This window comes from Vulpes vulpes, chromosome 11 (assembly GCF_048418805.1).
Source record: "Vulpes vulpes isolate BD-2025 chromosome 11, VulVul3, whole genome shotgun sequence".
Lineage (NCBI taxonomy): Eukaryota > Metazoa > Chordata > Mammalia > Carnivora > Canidae > Vulpes > Vulpes vulpes.
In genome coordinates, this window is record NC_132790.1 from 34,965,568 (window position 1) to 34,988,159 (window position 22,592).

At 36.0% G+C, this 22,592-nt stretch overlaps 1 protein-coding gene across 39 annotated transcripts in view; it reads right to left on the reverse strand.

The window, feature by feature from the left end:
- The window catches only part of DLG2 (discs large MAGUK scaffold protein 2), a 1,531,179-nt gene that overhangs the window by 736,341 nt on the left and 772,246 nt on the right, over positions 1–22,592 (reverse strand). The window lies entirely within an intron of this gene.

Here is a 22,592-nt window from a genome sequence, read left to right on the forward strand (position 1 = left end):
CAATTTAGGGATTGATCTCACGACCCTGAGCTCATGACCTGAAATGAAACAGAGTCAGACACTTTCCCGGCTGAGCCACCCAGGTGCCCCATTCACTTTTTTTTTCTAGTCTTTCCCACTAAGCTATAGTTTCAGAGAAGAGACACAAATGTTCAGTCAGTACAGTGCCTGGGATATGATGGACTCCTTCAGTGTTTACTTGATATTATGATTCATGAGCTCTAAAATAGATAAAATCCTACCTACTAAAACTCCAAAAAACTTATATTAGTATATTTATCATGTTCTTTTTTATTTTCAAGAATATATGGTGAATTTGGTCACAGGTTTTATTATCAAAAATTCACATGTGATCCATGTCCCCCTAGTTAAGAGAGAATGACATGTCTTTTTTGATGAGACAAGACCCACATGATTGTACCAGGGTTAAAGGTCAAACAAACTTTTACTGTATGCAGTAATGTTCCAGAGGGCATGAAATGAACTGTAGTATATAAAGATTCATACAGTAGAGGAATGCGCTGTAAATTCAATTGGTCAGTTAGTCATATTTCAAAAGGGTTTAAGAGATGCAAGTCATTGTAATAGAGTGCTGTTACCTACTCTTCTGCTGAGTCTTTGGAATCATAACTCCAGTATTTTACAGGAGAGAAAGCAAGTGATCCCAAAGAAGCTGACTGAAGCAGGAAGGACACTAGGTCTCCTTGGAACATAGTTTTACCAAACACTAGGTCACAGCTCATTAACCCTCAGGGCAGGGTTAAGGTCAGGGCTAACCTGGATAGAACTCTAAGGAAGATCACGTTTTCTTCCTCATTTTCTTCCCCTTCAAGAGCCCTTACCTCTTCTTCTCTGGGTTCTCCTGACAGAAGGAAAGCTACGTGAACTCATTGGTAGGACAGTATTAAGACTTTAATGTCTCCCGCTTGCTTTCTTGATTCTTTTTGAGGACAGGTGTCATTCTTATTCCTTTGTTTATCCCCAGGCCCTAGCACACAGCCTAGCATGTCATAGGATTGTCAATGGTTTGTTAAACAAATGGATGGATGTGAAAAGTATTGCACTTAATATTGATAATGACGGTAATTCCTTATATTTATAGAGAACATTTTGCTGACAAAGCACATTCACAACTAGGAAGTCACTTTCCCTTTACTTTTTATCCTCTATCTATTCACTCATTTAAATACTACTACAACAGGGGTGCCTGGCTGGCTAGTTGGTAGAGCATGCAGCTAGATCTCGAGGTACTGAGTTCAAGCCCCATGTTGGGCTTAAGTTTATGTAAAATATATATATATATATATATATATATATATATATATATATATATATATATATCTCAATGACTCCTTCATTTATATTCTTGGTCCAGATTTCTCTCCTGAATTGCATATTCTACTGCTGCTGGTCATTTCCATCCAAGAATCTCACAGACATCTCAGACTTACTGCCTTCAAAATCTGAGCTCTTATCCTCTTTCCTCCCCCTCAAATCTGTGTCTCCTTCATTTGCTTATCCAGTAAATCTCAGCTCCCTCCAGTTGGTTAAGCCATAAGCATCCATCGCAGGAACCCCCAATATCTACTTCATCATGACCCCTGACCTGACTGGCATTAACTTTGCCCATCACCATTGTCATCTTGTACCCTTTCTCCCCACTCAATGCTGCTGCTCCACAAGCCTGCTTTCAGTATGTAGGATATGATGAAACTCATTCTCATGTCAGTTCCTATGCAAATGTTACTTTGCCTGAAAACTTCTCCCACTTCTTCTCCAGAATTCTCTCCCACTTATCTTTCAAATCTCAGTTTCACTGTGCATTGTAGGAGGCTTAGCATCATCTCTGTCCTCTACTCATAGATGTCAGTTGCTCTCCCTTCCCCCAGTTGTAATCCCCAAATAGATCTCCAGACATGCCAAATGTCTCCTGGGGGGATAAAATCCTATCTATTTGAGAACCACTGCTCTAGACCCTATTGGGGCAACCTGTCATAGTTTTTCATGGAACCTAGTTTATAAACCTCTTTTTTGTGATTTTTGCTGGACTCCTTGTTGGACTTCTCATTGGACTACCCCAAAACCAAAAGAGTCCTTTTGTGTATCATTGCATCACCTATACATACACAATGTGTGGCATTTGTTAAATAGATGAATAGATTTGATTATCGCAAAAATCACGTGGAGTGGGTACAGCCACAATTAGCATTCACGTCTCAAAACTGAGGTAACATATAACACTGAATGAGCAAATGATAGGCACATGGATCACATCAGGAATAAATGGTAGATAGAAGACTTTAACTTAGGTTTTTCCACTCTCAGGTTTTTTGGTCAGCATTTATTATTTGATTGCCATTATCATGTTTTCACCTTCTCAGATTGCTTGCCCTTCCTCCCTTCCAAATTTTCCATAGCATCTTGTCTTTGCAGTCTATGCAACAGTAGTATATACCTAACTGTATTTCAAGGGTGAGATGACCAGGATCTCACAGGGGCTTCCAATAATGCTGTACTCTGATGCTTTTAACAATGCACAACATATTAAATATAGGAAGGAGGGGGTTAGGACCTTGCATGTTGAAATAGAAATGAAAAATGGAAAAAAATCAGTAACTCCCTGAGTGAATTTGCTTCTATGATATGTGTAGCCCTGTGGTCCACTCTAGTAAAAAGCCTGGAAAGAAGTAATCACATGACAGGTTAAGATAATCTGATTTTAATGTAGGCATTGCAGAATTGCTAACTAGAACATGAAAGAACTATAAAGATGCTTGATTAAAGTTATCTTTTATTTCCATGCTGCCTAAGTATGGCCAAGCAGAAACATCTCAACTGGAAACAGGAAAAAAAAAATTAATGGCACTTTCAGTACGCCTATTGCCACTTCTGTTTTCCAAAGATTTGCGAGGCAAGATCCATACAGCATAGTTACCCAATTTTTTTCCAAACAAATATTTTTGAATGCCTAAGTGTTCCAATGGCCAGTGATGAAGTGGCTGAGAGGGCAGGGCACACGGTTCAAAGGTAAACCTAATACTGAGGTGTCCCCCAGCCATGGAGAGGAGCTATGTTGGTGGGCGCTGTGATATTAGAATTTTCTTACTGGCAGCAAAATGCTGGGGGTTAAAGTACTTTCTCCTCTAAGCAATGCCTATACTTTCTTGTCTCTATACCAAAGCAGAGAACATGGTTAAGGGTACAAGATCTGGAATTAGGATTCCTGGGCTAGAATCCTAGTTGGACTGCTTTTTAATTATATGACCTTGATCACGTTTCTCTACTCCCTGGGATTCAGTTTCCTTATTTATAAAATAGGTTGGATAATGACATGTGTATTATATGGTTGTCGTGAGGATTGAATAAGTCAGTTCATGTGACCAGCATAAAATAAATGCCCAATAAACGATCATTGATTATTATCTTTCTTTAAATATACCTGTTTCTATTTCTATGTAACACAAAGTTCTATCCATATGCCCTATGTTTCTCATCTCACTAGTTCATAAGCACCTCGAGAACACTGCATTTTCACCATTGCATAAGTATCTCATTTGATTCTTAAAAAAAAATCCTATGAGGCTAGTATCCTTTTATCTATTTCATAAACAGGAAACTGAGACCCAGACCCATTAGAATGTGCCAAGGATTATGCATGGCAGGGCCAGGGCTAAAATGCTGGTCTCCTTAGGAATAATCTTTTGCGCAGTTAACGTCATAAAATTTTCACAGAGTCACTTCTTGTCTCAACTTAAGAAATCAAAATAGCCCTCAAATGAAGCTCCCTGAGAGTCTGTCCTCCCTTTTCCTTCCTCCTAATCAGCATGTCTCTCCTGGATAGCAACCACATATCTTAGTCAGTGTTTGAATAAGACTCTATCGCTCTCACTACTTTTCCCTGTTCCCTCCTCCTTCCCTCCCTTACTCTCTTCCTCCCTCCCTCCATCCCTTCCTCTCCTTCTCCCCCCCTCCTTCACACACAGATATCTTATTGGTCTATTTCACTTGGAAGGAGAGGATGACATTACTGATGACTTTGAGGTTTCCAACTTGTATGGTGTGAAGACTGAGATCAGGTGAGAGAGCCAGGAAGAGGTGAGCCCAGATTACTAGGGCAGGCAACAAGCAAGCACTAGTGAAAAAGCAAAATGAATGGAGTTTGAATTAAAGGTAGATAGATAGACAGAATGAAAAGGGGAGAGAGTCCTTGATTCTAGTAAAGCCGGTAGGCAGGGGAACAACAATTAATTAAAAATCTTGCTGGAGGAAGATTAATGGATCTGCGTATCTGCTCCATTAATTATTTACTGTGTGAATTTGGGTAATTTAGTTAACCTTACCAAGTCTCAGCCTTCTTCTGTGAAAATTGTGAATAATAATAATAATTAATAATAATGTTTTCAAACTTCTAGGTATATTGTGAGGATTGAATGGATTATTTAACATTTCTTCACACATTTCTTCATTCTTATGAAGGCTAAGTGAATAATACCAAATGTAAATTTACTATAAATATTATTATCATTAGTATTATTAATGTTATCAGGAAAGAGAAAGTATAGAAGGTCTGTGAGGTAAGGGGGATAAATTTCTGTTTGGCACTTTAGGCAATAAAGAGCTATGAGGATAAAGTATTATTCAAAGAAAATTTACAGTTATTTCTTAAATGACTGGGAGGTAAGTACTACAGATGCAGGAGCTCAGCTAGGATTTATTTTCAAAAGCCAGGTGTTTCTGGGTTAGAACAAAAGCCAAATCCCAGTCTCAGAGTCATCAAAAGCATTTATCCCCATGAAGTCCAGGCCTATTCACCCCAAAATGAAGTTGCACATAGACTATTAATGTATGAATAGCAAAACTGCAAATTAAACAAACTAAATCATTTGAAATTATACTATGAAGTCAAGAGAGTGACATGTAAACTACTCCAAAGTTGAAAGGCTGGCCACAAGCACAAATAACAGATTCCACCAAAATAAACCTTGCAAATTTGATTTCACTGGAGTGTGTTGATGTGATCAAAGGTCAGTTAACATAGGGATCACAAACACTTATACTGGGGTGAAGCTTTTATAATGCACTAAGACTAAATATTACATTACCCAGGCACAGAAATATAATGTTTTGTGGCTTTATAATTCCTCTATATCAGCAGTCTCTCCCCATAAAAATGTAAAAAGGCATATGCTTTTTGATATCCTTTTACTCAGCAATAATTTCCTTTAAAAACCATTTCAATGAACACTAAATGAACAAAAACTGTCAATTTTCCTTTTATAATGAAAAGAAAACTGCTGTGATGAAAAGGTTCTATTCATTATATCTAATTAAAAAGTTAATCCTTAGGCTCCTCATTTTTAAATTCTTTCAAATGGAACAAAAGAGTCTCTCTTTCAAAAATGGGAGACAAAAGCACAGTTATTAGGTAACACTACTTCTACAGTAAAGCCACAAACTTGGAATTAATATTGGCCCAAGCTATTGTGAGAGAATTAGGGAAAATTACAAGAATCAACCAAATCTGGCCTTTACTGACCTATGTTTTTCAATGCAGAAAAACCCCATTAGAGCACCAACAGTAGGGGATCAAATAAGCATTTGTGATCTAAGTCTTTTGTGCTACAGAGAGAGAAAAATGGTCTCTACATCCCAGCTGTGGTGTGTGTGTGTGTGTGTGTGTGTGTGTGTGTGTGTGTGTGATATGACTCACTCTCTTAATATGAGTAAGAGGAAACTTTATAGGTCCAGGGAGAGAGAACCAGAAGCAAGTTATTCTTCTAAATAGGTGAGCCTTTACCCCAAGATCCAGGCTTATAATCAATATTTTAATGTTACTCTTGAACCTCCTGATGCCCAGAGGAGAAGGGAGGAGAGGACCCTAGATAAATATGGGACATAATCCATCTGCATATGATGGTCTCACCTGGATCATGAGAAAGGAATGGGGAATAGTTCTGAGAGCCTAAATGCAAATTGTAGGATTACAAGCAGGTTGCATTTACCATTTCTCCCTTTTGCTTCAGTGTTTTAAGTATTTTAGGGGACTGTGTGGTGATAAAAGTAAGAAAGTCCTTTTCAAGGTACTCTTTGCTAGAGGGAGTTGTAAATGAATCCATAATACAGCAATGGATTTTATAAGGTGGCTTCCTGCTTTTAATTAGCCAGCACCAGCAAGACCACTCTCAGTAACTAAGCCAACTCATTTTTTTTTTTTTTAAAGCCAACTCATTCTGATCATACTCAGTGCTGCAGCTTCTAACCTGTTCCAAAGCAGTCCTCACTAAAGACTGAATATCTGCAGCTCTGAAATAAGCAAATACAATTAGATGTCAACTCAGATCATGGCCTTCACTGAGCAAAGGGGCAATCTTCCTAATGGATTCTACTCTCCCTTCTTGGCAGAATTCTTTCTACATTTTTGCCTCTCAGGAAAAGAAGACATAGAAGATTGAGCTAATATTTTTTTTACAGAATTTGTTTTCCTGAAAGGATCTTTTAGATTTTGTTGATATTCTCTGCTTTCTGCCTTTACTTTGTCTTTCTGAGAAGTAGATACTTAGGTACTAAAAATTAAATATACATCAGTCATTACTGTTTCATCATTTTAAAAAGTTTGTTAGTGACCAACCCAGTAGATATGTCAAGAAAATACTGTAATTCTTTATAGTTTATTCTTTGTACTTTGAAGATGAGGTAGACTTTATTGTATACAACTAAACATTGACTAAAATCACTGGAAGTCAGCTGGGTGAGCTAAAATATATGAAATTAAAGAATAAATCCAATCAGACATGAGGTGAAAATTATGGTCAAGATAATGCAGGATGAGTGAAGTCAGGAAAACAAATGAATATTGCCCAACTAGACTAGACACAAATCTTTCAATATCTGGACTGACAGCAAACCTATAGTCTAACTTCTTGGCTACTCATTCATGCATGGTATTACTTACAATATCCATCCTAAATGATATGGCACATATAGTCCCATCATTGAAAACATTAAAATGTCAGTGTTAAAATGCTAACCTCTAAACTTATACTCCCCCTTATCTATGTAAAAACTTATTAAACAAAGCTAAAAAACATTTAAATGTCAAGTTTCTTCTCAAGCAATGACTTTTATCTCCATTTGATTTATATTCTAAAAAAATAATCTAGAGATGATCCAAAGATCTGGGGGATACAAGGGTCCATCTAAGAACAAGCCAACTTGGGTTTAAACATTGGCTCCACAGATAGTTAGGCAAACTTCCATGAACCCTTCCCTTCATCTGTAAAATGGGAGTAATGCCTTTAGTATTTCAGGGTCATTGTGCATATTAGAGGAATTGATATGGCTACATTTATAACCTAGTTCTTAGCACCTAGGAGGCAGTCACTGAAGTAAATTATCTTCACTTAGTTGCCTTTTTATTCCTTCTTTCTTTCTTCTTTCTTTCTTTCTTTCTTTCTTTCTTTCTTTCTTTCTTTCTTTCTCTTTCTTTCTTTCTTTCTTTCTTTTTTTCTTTGTTCCTTTCTTCCTCTCTTTCTTTCTTTTTTTTTATGGGGGGTGGGGGGAAGGAGCACCCAGTGCAGAGCCTGATACAGGGCTTGATCTCACAACCCTGAGATCACGACCTGAGCCATAATCAAGAGTGTGACACTTAATCAACTGACCCACCAAAGCACCCCAATTTCCTTTTCCTTAATTATTTTTGAAAACATCTAATCTGTTTATTAAGCATCTATAAGTTTCTAAACTAATTCTGAGTATTGATAAAGCACAATACTGCTCCTGCCCTTGAGGATTTCAGACTAGCTCCTGCCCTTGAGGATTTCACAGACTAGCTCCTGCCCTTGAGGATTTCACAGACTAGCTAATTATTTTATGAAACTTACATCATATACTATGATGGAATGGATACAAAATGTAATAGAAAACAACATCAAAGTAGTTGGGGCTCTAGGGAAGGATAGGGACTAAGTAGACGAAGAAAAATTACAGATAAAACGAAATGCCATTGTGGCTGGATGTGCAGGGTGGCCAGAATTCTGCAGAAAAACAAGAAAGAAAGGATTTCCCAGGCTCAGAAGAAAAGCACACAAGGCAGATTATTCTTCACTCCTATGGTTTAGAGTGGAGAAGACTTCTCCAAATGAAAAGCTCTGGGTCTCTTACTCCATTCCCAGAAGAAGGAAATTTTATGCTGGATAAGTTCAAAGAAAGAAACTGGGCATGCTCAGCTTACTCTTCCTTCTTGGGAGCCATCCATCCAGCCTGAGCTTTGCAATCTCTTCTCACTATAAGATCAGCTTAGCGAGGCAGGCTGTGCCTCTATAGGAGAAGCTAATAGTTTGGAATAGGGAGTAAATCTAGTTCAAAAGATCTTGGCAAGCTCATCTGACTGCCTACCATAGCCATTTCCTCCAGTGTAGTTCTCATCAGTAATAAATCTGATTTTTTTTTAAAAATCTCTATCAGAATCTGGCACCTCTATCTTATCTGGTTTTACTTTTAAGATTTTAAGATGAAAAAAAAAAGATGCTATTTATTGAGCTCCACAGATTTGATAGAGAGTGAGAGTTTAGAAATAAGAAACTGCATAGTGTATTCAAAATGTGACTTTTTTTTTTCTTTTTCTTCTTCAGGATAATAATACACTTAGGACAGAGAGAGGAGGAGAAACTGGTTTTAAGGTTTCAAGTTGGTTAGTGAGTGGGTAATGGGGGCTTCTCTATCACCCTAGGAGATTTGGACTGTATCCTATAAGCTGTGTGGAACTATTGAAGTATTTGAAGTAGGAGAGATATGAAAAGGCATTTTGTAGGAGGAAGGAGTGCTGGACTATCCTGGCAGCTTGAGGTGGATAGATTTTGTGGTGCACTGGCAGCAAAAAGCCAATTTAAAGACTTCCAATAGTCCAGGTAAGATCTTTGTGGGTATATTTAGTCATTGATCCAATATTGAGCTCTAAATTCCTTAGAATCTAAGAAATTTAAGACAGAAGGCCAACATACTTGAAATTGTAGTGTTAAAATATCATATAAGTCAAGGGAGGAAAAAAAAAAGCCATATATATATAGACAGTCCCTAACTCAGATGGTTTGACTTATGATTTTTTGACTTTACAATAGTGTGAAAGTGCTACATATTCAATAAACACTGTGATTTTTGAATTTTGATCTTTTCCTAGGTTAACTATATGCAGGATGGTCCTCTCTTGTGCTGCTGGGAAGGGGCAGCAAACCACAGCTCCCAGTCAGCCATGGGATCATAAGGGTAAGCAAGCAACATATAACCATTCTGTTAGTCATACAACCATTCTGTTCTTCAGTTTCAGTACAATAGTCAACAAATTACATGAGATATTTAACACTTTATTATAAAATAGGCTTTGCGTTAGATGGTTTTGCCATCTAACTAACATAAGTGTTCTGAGCATGTTGAAGGTAGGCGAGGCTGTGCTATGATGCTCAGTAGATTAGGTGTATTAAATGCATTTCCAATTGTGTTATTTTCAATTTACAATGGGTTTATCAGAACTTAGCCTCATTGTCAGTTGAGGAATATCTGTAATGAGGGTTCCAGTAAGAGGAACTCTTACTTTGAGCTCAGCTGCTGCTGAAATGAAGACATGATTATGTGGACAATCTAGAACTCATCAGAAGTAATCACACCTAATTTAAAAACCATTGTCTAAAAAGACAAGCCAAATTTCACCCATCATGCAATAGCTAGATGTTCTGCAGGAAAAAAAAAAAAAATATGAGCATACAAGCCTCCTGCATTACCATTACCACTACCGGGAAATGAATGTGTATGTAACAGTATCAATATAACAGATTAGGTCATAAAGGGTATAGGAAACATAATTTAGATATGATTCATCTCATGATATAACCTGAGGGACATTGGATTGGATTGGATTGATATAATCCAATAGGAGGGACGTTCTAGTGGACAGAGCAGGATTGGAAATCATAGCTATAGAACCCTCCATATTCTGGTTCAGGTTCATCTTGCTAAACAGGCACTCTGTTTTGAGTTAACTAAATAGTATGGGTTTCTATCTTCAAGCTATCATGCATACATTAAAAAAGGTAAATTGAGATAGCTTTTTGAAGAACAACCCTTGTTCGCTATTACAGAAATGAGAAATAAAACTCAAGGATGCTATATACCATATCCTTTTCTTTAGCAAGTATTTATTAAGAACTTATTGGGAGGTCTCCATCGTGTTAGTTAAGTGATAGATCTGTCCCTTGAGTGGAACAACTGCAACAATGGACCCTAAGATGGGGAGAGGGAGTTCTCCTTAAATCATAAATTGACCTTCCACATTTCAAAAGAGGTTAGAAAGCTTTTCCCATTCCAGTTTTTGAGACATTTATCCTATTACAGAATTATGATGGCTTAATAAAATAAATAAATGAATATTTAAATAGAATCTCCAAAAAAGCAATAAGTAAATTATTTTTAAAGCTGTATTTTTGCTACTTCGTCCCAAACCTATTACATTTGCAGAAGTCTCATCCATAATCATTACTTTTCAAGCTCTATTGTGACCCAAATAAGTTTAGTTTCTGATCTCTTAATGCTTATCAGCTTCTCATAAGTCAAGTCAACACCAGCAAATGCAGGCTAACATATAAATTAGTACAACATGATGAAAGGAGTGCCCCTTTGGGCTCAGACCTGAGCTCCGAACATAAATCTGGTTTTTGTTAGTGATGTATATTAGGGCAACTTATTTTCTTTCTAAAGTCTATTTGTTCATCTATAAAATGGGGAGATGACTTACATTCCCATCCTATTTTGAAGGTTATATTAAATTAAGATGGTATATAAGAAATGCTTCATAAAGTATAGCTATCATTATAATTTGTCAAAATTACACCATTCATATTAAAGTAAACAAGATCATTGAGTGCCAGGGCTGTAAAAGAAACTACAGATCTGCACTGCCACTTTTTTCCTTATTCATGGCTAACTGTGTTAATTTTCACTCTGCTCTTCTCTTAGGGGTGCAGATGTAGCCTTGCCATCTTTCTTAGCATCACTGTCCATTCGGCCATCATGAGTCAATCAGGATCGACACAGTGAAACATATTAACAATGTTTCATCTAGTCTAGCTTGGTCCACTTGACACGCACTAAGATTCTGAGATTTGGCTTGGGTGATTCAGAGTCCAGTCAGCCCAGCTAAATTTTCTGATTTCCAGTTCTTCATCATTCCACTGGAGCATACTCACTCACTCTCCTCTGAGTTGTGAAATTCAAGCATGAGTCCAAGCTGAAAGAGATAGATCACTTAACAGCCTGGCAGTATAATATTTCTGCTGATGCAGGAATTAAATCATGACCCTTGCAATTTACAGTTACTGACTGACTTGAAACAAGGAGCTCCTCAGGAGACTATTTATGCATTCTGTCAAGGCCAGTGCTACAATGGAGTCTACAATACCATAATTTTAGAAATGGGATAATGGACATTATACCAAACTGCTGCCATGTTAGCCGCAGGCAACACATGATAAGAAGACACTTTCAGATTCTACAAAATATGATTATCAATTTTGACATCAATTTAGTCAATTGGTGTGGAATGTACAAAGGGAATATCTCTTCCCAGTGGCTAGTTTATTCCTAAAAAATACAACTTACTCATTACTGTCTTAATAGCAAATTGCAGTTTAAAGGAAGAATAACTCTTAGAAAAACATTTATTTATTTTCCAAAAATCCCCTTGGAATTTAATTAGCAAAATAAACAGTATCAACTCTTAAAAAAAAATTCAGAAAGAACAATGGACATATGCCTGTGATACTATTTTGTTACTTGAAGCTTAATCTTAAGAAACTGAGACTAGATTCCATTGTAAATAGACTCAATTTCCGACATCATTTCTCCTTCATATTTGGGGTAATTTCTAATGAACTTAATGAATGGTGTCCCAGGGATAAACTCAAGATTTCACAGTTCAATTGAAAAGAAATGGATGGAGAGAGAGAGAAGAAACCATATGTTTGAACCATATGCTCTAAATAATAATATTTATAATGATAATAATTATTATTATAATTTTCCATAAAATCAAGTGATTATTTCTTTAGCATCACCTCCAGACTCTCTTCATCTGGTAACTTTCATAGATAAAGATTATCAGTCATCCAATGTATTTAATCATGATATTACAAATATTTCTCATGAAAGTTGCAGAGGAAGGGGTCAATGTGGGAACTGAAGAGGAAAGGGAAGGTCAACATCACATATATGATGGGCCATGATCCACTGCTTTATGCTCAGGATTACGGGGACTTTATTAGGATACCCTCTCAATATCCAACTTAAAAGTGAAGTAAATTATACTTGCCTTTATAAGAGCAAAGCTCACTCATTTGAGATAATCTTTTTTTTTTTTAATTTTTTTTTAAATTTTTATTTATTTATGATAGTCACACAGAGAGAGAGAGAGAGAGAGAGAGAGAGAAGCGGCAGAGACATAGGCAGAGGGAGAAGCAGGCTCCATGCACCGGGAGCCCGATGTGGGATTCGATCCCGGGTCTCCAGGACCGCGCCCTGGGCCAAAGGCAGGCGCCAAACCGCTGCGCCACCCAGGGATCCCCTCATTTGAGATAATCTTAAAGAAATGCAAGAACACTCAGGCCAACAGGATAGCTGAAAATATTATCTTTCCTAAAGAAAAATCTGAAGTTTGGAAAATATGTTAGGAATTGAGAGGGGAAGCAAAGAAAAACAGAACTCAGAGAAGTAAGCATTGTCTACCAATTAGGAACACACTAGGTGGGAAGGAGTGTGACATCTGAGTTCAAATAATTAACAAATTCTGAATATGTTTTGACTCCAAGGAGAGAGATCCAATAGCTGGAAATGATCTTTCACTTCTTTCATTTTTCTTATCTGTTTAATTTCATCATATTTTGCCTCAAAGAAACCCACACTATCTAATATTGCTCTATATCCAGAAGACAGCCTCAATCCATACAATGGATCTCCATCACCATTGCTGATACCTGGGTCCAGCCATCATTATCCCTCTCTTGGAAGTACATATTGGATACAGGACATTCTGAATAGGTTCCCTCTTGCCATCATCACTTCCCCACAGCTCATCCTAACTATGTACATTGAGGTCATGTCTTGTCCAATGGCTTCTTGTTGAAAATTCTTGCTGAATTTTGAATAAAATTCAGACTCCCTCCCATAGTCTCCAAAGTCTACATGACCTGGACTTATCGACCTCTCCAATCTCCATTCCAGCCCTTCTTCCATGTATGCTCTCTTTTCCATATTAACCTTTTGTTGCAGAAACATATCAAACTTTTTTGCTACCCTAGAATCCTTGAACATGCTCTTCTTTTATTTGTAACCACCACCTGAAGATTGTTATAAGACTATCTCCTTTTCATCTTTCATCCTTGAAATATCAATTCAATGGTCTCCTCTTCATTAAGGCCTTCCCTTACTTTAGTGTCTTATCCAAAGAAGCATTCTCTCCATCAACCTATCCTCCATACCACACTGCCCTAGTTTATTTTTCAGTTATATGTCACTATCTGAAGTAATCTTATTTATTTGTTAATTTAGATGTTTCTCAACTAAATCTTGCCTATTATATTTATTGCTATATTTTCAAATTTCTAGAATAGGATTTGGCATAAAATAGATAATAAATCCTTGTGAATGAATAAACAAATTTTGCATACATAGGTATTTCAATTCTTCTGATAATTATATTTTTCACTGAAATAAATTACTTTACGTAAAAGTAATCTTTTTTATATCATGTACCTTTAAGCCAGTCTGAGTTTCATGGTCCCAGTTCCTTCTGAATACCTGTCAGATACTGGATACTTAGCTGGTCTTTCAAAAAGATAAAATATTGGATCCAGAGACCCAATCACAGTATTACCTAAAGAAGTACCTCATTAGCATGCTTCACCTAGCACATGATTCCCTCCCTACCAATTTTTAAAGATACCATTCTTTCATTCACCTATAAAATATGTCAAGCTCTATTCCTGCACTAAAGATATAGAAATAAATAAGGCATAGTTTGTGTTCTCTCAGAGCTTCTAATATGGTAGATGAAGCAGACATGTAAGCAATCACAATGCTAAGTGAAAAGTAGATGATGTACAATATTCTGTGAGAGCAGAGAAAAGTAAGTTTTAAAGAAGATAACATTTGAGATGATCCTTGAAAGATGAATGTGATGTTATCAAACACAGGAACAGGGAGAGTCATAATAAAGGAAGGGGGAGAATGAAAAAAATATTTGGCAGGAGACTGTATTGTGACTTCAGGGAATCAGGGAACAAGTGGTTGGTTGTTACCATATAAAATAGGAGTGGCTGGAGATGGAGTTGGAGAGCAGATAGAGGCCAAAATGAAGACAATCTTGAATACTCTGCTAGGAAAGTCAAGTTTTATTTTGTAAACTAGTGTTTGGAAGCTTATGTTTCATGAACTACTGGTAAATATTTCATCACATACAGTTAGGCAATGTGGCACATGCTTTACCTGCCTTGGAGAGATGTAAAACCCCAAGGGCTTTAAAAAAAAATCCTATAATACAAAATGAACAACTATTTAATATCCAACATAGACCATCCATTAATATTTCTAGACATACTTGCCTTCTCTAGATGTCAGAGTACTCTTTTTTTTTTTTTTAAGATTTTATTTACTTATTCATGAGAGAGACACAGAGAGAGGCAGAGACACAGGCAGAGGGAGAAGCAGGCTCCATGCAAGGAGCCCACCGTGGGACTCGATTCCAGGTATCCAAGATCACGCCCCTGGGCTGAAGGCGGCGCTAAACGGCTAAGACTCCCAGGCTGCCCATGTGAGAATACTCTTAAAGTGAAGCACTAAAATGATTTGGATTTGCTAAGTCATTTAAATCGGTGAATGATATCAATAGAACTGAGTGTTAAGATATATTTGGCAACAAAAACATTTGGAAAGGATGGAAGGCGTCTGGGAGACCAGTGGCTACTGCAAATAGCTTATGTTAATGATAATGCACATCTATACTCAAGAATTGAGATTGAGATTGTAAAAAGGGAAAATATTTGAGACACTCTGAGATATAACTGTATATTAACTTTCATCAATTAATTAGTGATGACCCTGGGAGTGGAAAGGTGATGGAGGTGTTGATGACTTCTTGATTTTTTGGCATGGTAAACTGACTGAATTGTAAAACATATTTGAGAGCAGATCAGGGCATAAGAAATAAAAAACAGACTGAAGGCTCTGAGTGAACTGCCCGAAAAAGGCTGGGGATCATAATATCAGCCATTATCCACCCTTTTTGACTTAATTATTGGAAAAGTAATAATTATAAGTCTACAAGGAACTACCAACTATGCTGGGCTCTTTAATAAACTCAAAAGAGTTTCTGTCCTTAATCTACTTCCAGTCTTCAACCTATTTAACTGCCACCTTTCTATTTGGACCTTTGCTGTGGTGTTCTCTCCTGTACTAAAAAAACAGTCACTCTCACATCATTGATAGATTGGATTCACATTTTGTTTAGGACAGCCAAAGTGCCCAGCCTTGATAAGAGGAGTCCATACAATTATTGTATATATAAATTTAATTCTAAATACTGATACCGGCACTGTAATAGTATGTTTTTATGGGGTAGCATTTAATATAACCATTTTCAGATATAGTTTTGATGTTTAGGGATAACCTGTCTGCATTTTAAGATATGTGGACCCCCAAATCATCCTTGAATATGTCTACATGCCAATTTCATAAAACTCTTATCCATACATAAGCATACTATATAAGAGGCAGGATATTTCCAGAATATTTCCCTTTCCCATCTCATCTGTTAGATGATTTTTCTGCTTCAGGTTCCCTGACTGTCAAGTTACTGCCCACACTGTACTCTTCAGCAAACTGTCTATCGACACAGTCAGATAGCCTGTCTACGTCTGCCTGTTGTACTAATTACCTTTTCATCTGTCACTCAGTTCTATCTTGCTCACCTATGTCTGTGTGAAAAGAAGAGCATTCAGCTCTTTCCTTTCCAGAGAACAAACTTAAGGAATGGAGTTACAGTGACAGGAGAGACGGGCATAGATCACTCACAAAGATGGTTAAGGAACTACTCTGCTATATTTGGGATAGGCAGAAATTTCTCTCACCAGGACTTTTAAGCAGAAACTACTCACCTATTTGTATACCTTCCTTCCTTCCTTCCTTCCTTCCTTCCTTCCTTCCTTCCTCCCTTCCTCCCTTCCTCCCTTCCTCCCTCCCTCCCTCCCTCCATTCCTTCCTTCCTTCCTTCCTTCCTTTCTTCCCTCCTTCCTTCCCATCTTTCCTTCCTTCCTCCTTTCCCTCCTTCCTTCCTTCTTTCCATCCTGCCATCCACTTATTCAACAAATAAAACATGTATTAAATTGCCAATTGGATATTATAATTATGCTAGGTATTATAGATGATGCCATAACAGTATCACAACTAGCTGCAATCACATTAAATGTAACTCATCTTCATTAATAAATAAAAACAAGTTGAAATAGCAATGGCATGCAATTTTTTAGCTTACAGAATTCATGAACTTTTTTTTTTACAAAGGTAAAAACCATCAAGAGTACAGGAGGAAAGACATGTTCATACACTCCTGAAATGGGAGGACTGTAAATTTGTAGTCTTAGAAGCAATTCGGCAATCAACTCTAAGCTGTATCGGACAGAAGTCAGTTTCTTTTGTTCTCCTTTATATCCTCTTTGATTATCTACAATGTTTTGGCAATATGGGAACTATTCAATAATTAATAACTGAATAAAAATTGACTGAATGGCTAGATAAATACTATGAGCCATAAAAAATTGCATAATTGTCTTGGTGATTCCTTTCCTGAAAATATATCCTTATGAGAAATGTGACCAAAAGTCCATGTACACCAATGGTTAACTTCAGTATTGTTTGTATTATTTATAATAAAAAAAAGATAACCTAAACTCCAACAAGTTGAATTTTGGTAGAAACAGGAATATTTTGCAGTCATAAAGTTATGTCAGCAAGAAAAATAGTTCACTGACTTAGAAAAAATGTTCATAATATATTGTTAGTTTTAAAAAGCAATATGGTTTTATATTGTTAAATTCTCACAGGCGCATACAGACAATATATTTAGGTGAGCATGTGTTAATAGAAAATATTACATATTTTTCCTGAAGATTCATATACTGAAACAATTAAAAACACTAGGAGGTATCAAATAATTAACTGTAGTTACCTCTAGGTGGAAGTACAGGTGTTTTAAATTTTGCAAACATATATTTAGCTTATAATATTTTTTACCAGAAATGTGTTATTTTTACATCAAATCTATATAATAAAATTATTTTTAAGTAATATAAATGTTCACCCTTAAACTAATTATCTACTTAGTTTTAATTTTTATTAAAAAGATAAACTGAAAATGGAGAAAAAAATTTTTCATCTTCCTTCTAATCATGATGTGAACCTAAAATTGTTCTAAAAAAATTTAAAGCCTTAAAAAAAGAACCTTAAAACAGTGCAGGTAAGTGCAGTAATGTGTGTGATGGAGAATAAATTAGATCTGAAAAATGAATGAACAGTATGAAGATAGAATGAAAAGTATTCTTCTATACAATTGCTTTTCCAGTCTGTCAGAAGCAGATATATCTACTAATCATTCTAAAATATTATAAAAATCTAGGAATTATTTACATAGTTTTAAAGTTAATCCATTTTTTGAACAAAACAGTAATATTGAAAAACTATAATAATCCTGTTGATCACTAGCTAAATAGTACATCCTATCAAAATAAAGTACAAAGGTCTTCAATTATGGATATTTTTTCAATTATGGGTTTTTAATGTGGTAGTGCCAACTACTGTACTCTGAGCACTTATAAATATAATGATGAAAATGATGTAGAAAAAAGGTCAGGCAGTCTACAATAGATTGTACAGAAACTAATTATAAAATAATATTTCATGACATTATTTCAACCTTCTAGAGAACAAGTGGCTCCTGAAGTGGACAAAGAAAGTGTGCAAAATCAATTTTTTTTTCTGGTTGTACTCTCAAAGTACAGTATTCTATCTTTCATCATTGAACACCATGACCCACTTGAATGCAGAACCTAATTTCTGTCAGTGATTCTAATATTTTAAAGCACCACAATAGAGTAAGAATATAAGTCAAACAAAAATAAAACAATAAGCACATGTTAACTTTTTAGTACAATCAGTAAATAGAACTACTTTAAGGGTAAAAGTTCTTAAGGCACTTTCATAATTAGTAATAATAATAACTGTAAAACAAATTTAAAACTAATTAAGTACTTTATACACAAGGCCCTGTGCTAATATTCATTCAGAACCAAGAACTATTGCTACATGTTGGGTACTGGGGATATATGGGTGAATAGGTTGTGCTCTAATGGCATTCAGCTTAGTGGAGTATATAGATAAGTACATATAGCTCCGATACAATGTGTAGGTAAATTGTGTCCAGTAACCACCTGGACATAAAAATATGGGTGATATAGTCTCTACTCTCCATAGCCAGGAATACAATTGGGAAGTCTGGATCCAAATATATAACTTAGTAATGATAATACAAGTATTTTCATAAAGGTAATCGGAAAACTAGCAGACTTAGACCCTAAGTTTGGGCATATAAGAAATCTCTCACTCTCATCAGCACCCTGAGAAGGAAACTAACCACAATGCAAGGTAATATGTTAATTGTTCAGGACACCATGTTAAGTAGAGGTTTTGTGAGTTTTGATGGGCTGGATAGGATTAATGAGGAGGATGTGCTTGAAAAGGTCTTTAAGAAATAGATAGACTCTGTTAGGCAGAATGGGACATTCCAACAGAAGGAAATGGCAGACTGATGGTCTAATGCAGAGGTTGGCAAATTTTTTCTATAAAGGGACAGGCCAGATTCTCAACTATATTAGACTCCATCTTTCTACTTTATAATAATTGTTTGTAAGACCCTCCTTTCTCCATCTAAAATGAAATTCATAGATAATACAAGTAAGGTAAAAGAAGACATACAAAAAAGTATTTTATATTAGGTGTTTTCAATTTATCAATCTGTGAGCCCAACTAAACTGAACAGTGCAATGAAGCAGTGAAATGCTTACATGTAATTAATAAATATAGACTTAAATGGAATAAAGAGACCAGATACCATTTCTTACAAGAAGTACAGGAAAAGTGAAAGAAAAAACACATATATGATGGATCCTAGATTAAAAATTAGTATTGGAAGAAGTAATAACAGATAATTTGCATATAATAAGAGATCAAAAGAAATAACCTCATTTCAAATATAGATAATCTAAGAAGAGTACCAATAATTAAAGTGCAGAAAGTTTTAAAAAGTCATAGTTTTAGAAATGAACTGGCCCTTATTTATAATTTTGGTGTTAAAGTAACTCCCTGTTCTCTGTGGGATAGGCCATTGAGTAAGTTTCTCTCTCTATCATCTCCTTATCCCTATCTCTTTATCCTTGTTTGGAATTCTCCCCAATGTGAAGGTATGCATTTGATTTCTAGTACTTCAAAAGACCTTGGAACTCTATCCTTTGATTAAAAAATGGGGAATGGATTAAATAAAAACAACAACAAAAGCGACACAACAACCCAGAACCTAAAAGCTTATAGGGAAGTTGAGTGTAGCTGACGTTTGGGATAATATCAGAGTAGTACTGAGAAAAACAGAAAACTAAAAAATAATTTCTGTTACTTTTCACAAAGCATATTTCTTGCTATATGATAAAATGTTTTAAAATTAATATATGGCATGTCAATGAAATTAAATATTTTTAAAACAACCCTATTAATGAAACTTAGTGAGATCTTTGTATTTTATGTAATTTTAACAATTTTATTTTATATTTTTTTAGATTTTATTTATTTATTCATGAGAGAGAGAGAGAGAGAGGCAGAGATGCAGGCAGAGGGAGAAGCAGGCTCCATGCAGGGAGCACGACATGAGACTCCATCCCGGGTCTCCAGGATCACGCCCTGGGCTGAAGGTGGCGCTAAACCGCAGAGCCACGCAGCCTGCCCTATTTCTAACAATTTAAAATCTTTGGTTCTATGCCTATTAAAAGAAACCTCAAATCTCTTCAATTACATATTTGCAGATGATGTTTACAAATGGAGACTGATACCAGGGAGATGTATTGGTGACACCGATACAGAAGCAGCAGCAGTGTGAGGATGGGATTTTCCAAAATGGGCATCAATTCCTTTAAATTCCTAACAGAACAAAATACAATGATTCCTTGATTTGCATAGAAGTTACATTCCTAGAAGATTTAATGATTATTAAATCCTTGTAGAAAATACATTACATCTATTTGTAAAACTGAATTTGACTTTAGGCTCAGAAAATCATAAACTTAAAAAAAAAAAAGCTCCATGAACGTACAGTAGCATGCTAAACACTGTGTAGGACATGGGACGATTCTTCGTTGTGCAGAACTTTGCATGTTACAGTGCATCTAGCATCCCTGGCTCCATTCCTTAGATGCAAGTATCACCTCCCAAACATTATTAATACATAAAGTATCTCCATACAATTCTAAAATTATTTCCAGTGGCTCTTCCCTCTATCTCCTTTGGGAATTTCTGGTCTGAATTATGAGGTAGTAGAAGTAAGTATATATTTTATATAATGCCCAATACTACATTACCAACAAATTGCATGCTTAATAATTTTCTGCCAGTAACTAACTTAAGGAGGAGTGCAGGGCTTAGAGAGGGAGGGCAGCTTGACACAGTATAAAGGTAATTCAGTTCTGAGTTTAAAGACAGGGACCAATTATACCACAAATTGAATGATCCTGAGCAAATAAATCTTTTACCATTTCTAGGCTTCATGTTCTCCTTTGGAAAATGTACTAGATGACTTCTAAATTCCCATCTGCCTCTGACACTATTATAACACACACACACAGATATATATATATATATATATATATATATATATATATATATATGCCTTTAGGAAATTAAAACAATGGAACAAAGTAGACTAGAGAATGGAAGAGAATAAAATCAGGTGGGGCTACGTTTGTAACAGATCAAACAATATCATAAAAAGGAAGAGGATGGACAATGGAGATGATAGTATTAAAGAAAGATATTTGATTCTTGGCATGATAAATACACAAGCAGGTAACGTGAGATTTACAATATTCAGTGCTGCATGATAATGCTTTTGGACATCAGATAGACAATTTACATATGTACTTTTGTTATGTATATATTAAGTTTAAAATACATGGATCTCAATTCTTCACTACAAATGTTGCAAGACTGAATCTAATTTGCAAATAACCATAGATTACAAGGTATTTCTAAAAGCAAGTATCAGTGCTATGAGAATCAACTCCAACTCCTTCAGATCAGCACAATTATTAACCTTATTCAGAGAGGGGAGAAGGTATTAGAGGTTCAACCAACTCAGGGTTCCCAAGATCAGAAAAGGAAGCAGAATGGGGAAATTCTGCTTCAGGATTCTGCTAAGGGGTTACAGTTCTTCCAACCATGTAAAACACTTCAATTCCTTAAGGAAATTTCCTGTTAAATTAGAAAGTTAAAAAGGTCTCCGGGGGTGTTCTACTTCCCACTGTTCCTCAAAGAGGTCTTTATGTAAGATTTGGTGGAAATTAAGTGGTCCTGTAGACCTACATTTGAAACAAATTCTACCCTTAGTAGATAAGCTATCATGAGAAAGTGACTCAGCTTTAATTTTCATATCTATAAAATGGGGATTTTAATACTACTCTTTTAATGTTGTTGGGGGAATTTTAAAAATAATGACTAACATATAGCCCTAGCATAATGCTACACACATTGTGGGTGTGGTGAGTATTCAATAAATCCTATCACCTTTAGTCTTTCTTTTCCCACCCTCAGTACTATGTCTCTACTTGTCCAGGTCTAGAGAAAATGCTTGCTTCATGTCAGCATCTAGAAGAAGGGGTGATTGAAGTGTTGACCAGGTTGCTTCAGATCTGCTCAAGGTATGCCTAGAACTTTAATTCCCCTTTGGTGTTATCTTTTACTCTCTTCTGTTTCCTTTGCCTGGGGGCAGCTGGTGTTTCCTAGAGACTAAAAAGTCTTATTTTTCCTTGGTAAGGGGCTCTCTTTCTGGAAAGAGTCAGTAGAAGCAGTTGCAGAGTTAAAACCAGCTGTAGATCTTTCTGGCTGGGCATAATCTAAGCCTGAGACTTCAGCCTGGGGCAACAGTACTTGGACAAAAAGGTTCTCTGCACTCAAATTGCTGCAAACTGCTGTTTCTGGAGGAGCTGCAAAGAGACCCTTAGGGAAGATTTACAAAGTTTGGCTAAATGCTTCAAATGCTGTTGTTCTAGCAGGATATTGCTGAGAAAATCTAGTATCACCAACCTTTGAATATAAGTAAATGAGAATGCTACTTCATCAATACAATTCTATTCTCTCTCTCTCTCTCTCTTATATATATATACACATATATATGTATTTTATATATGTATATATATGCATTTTTATATATATGTATAGATAGACACACACACAACTATAGT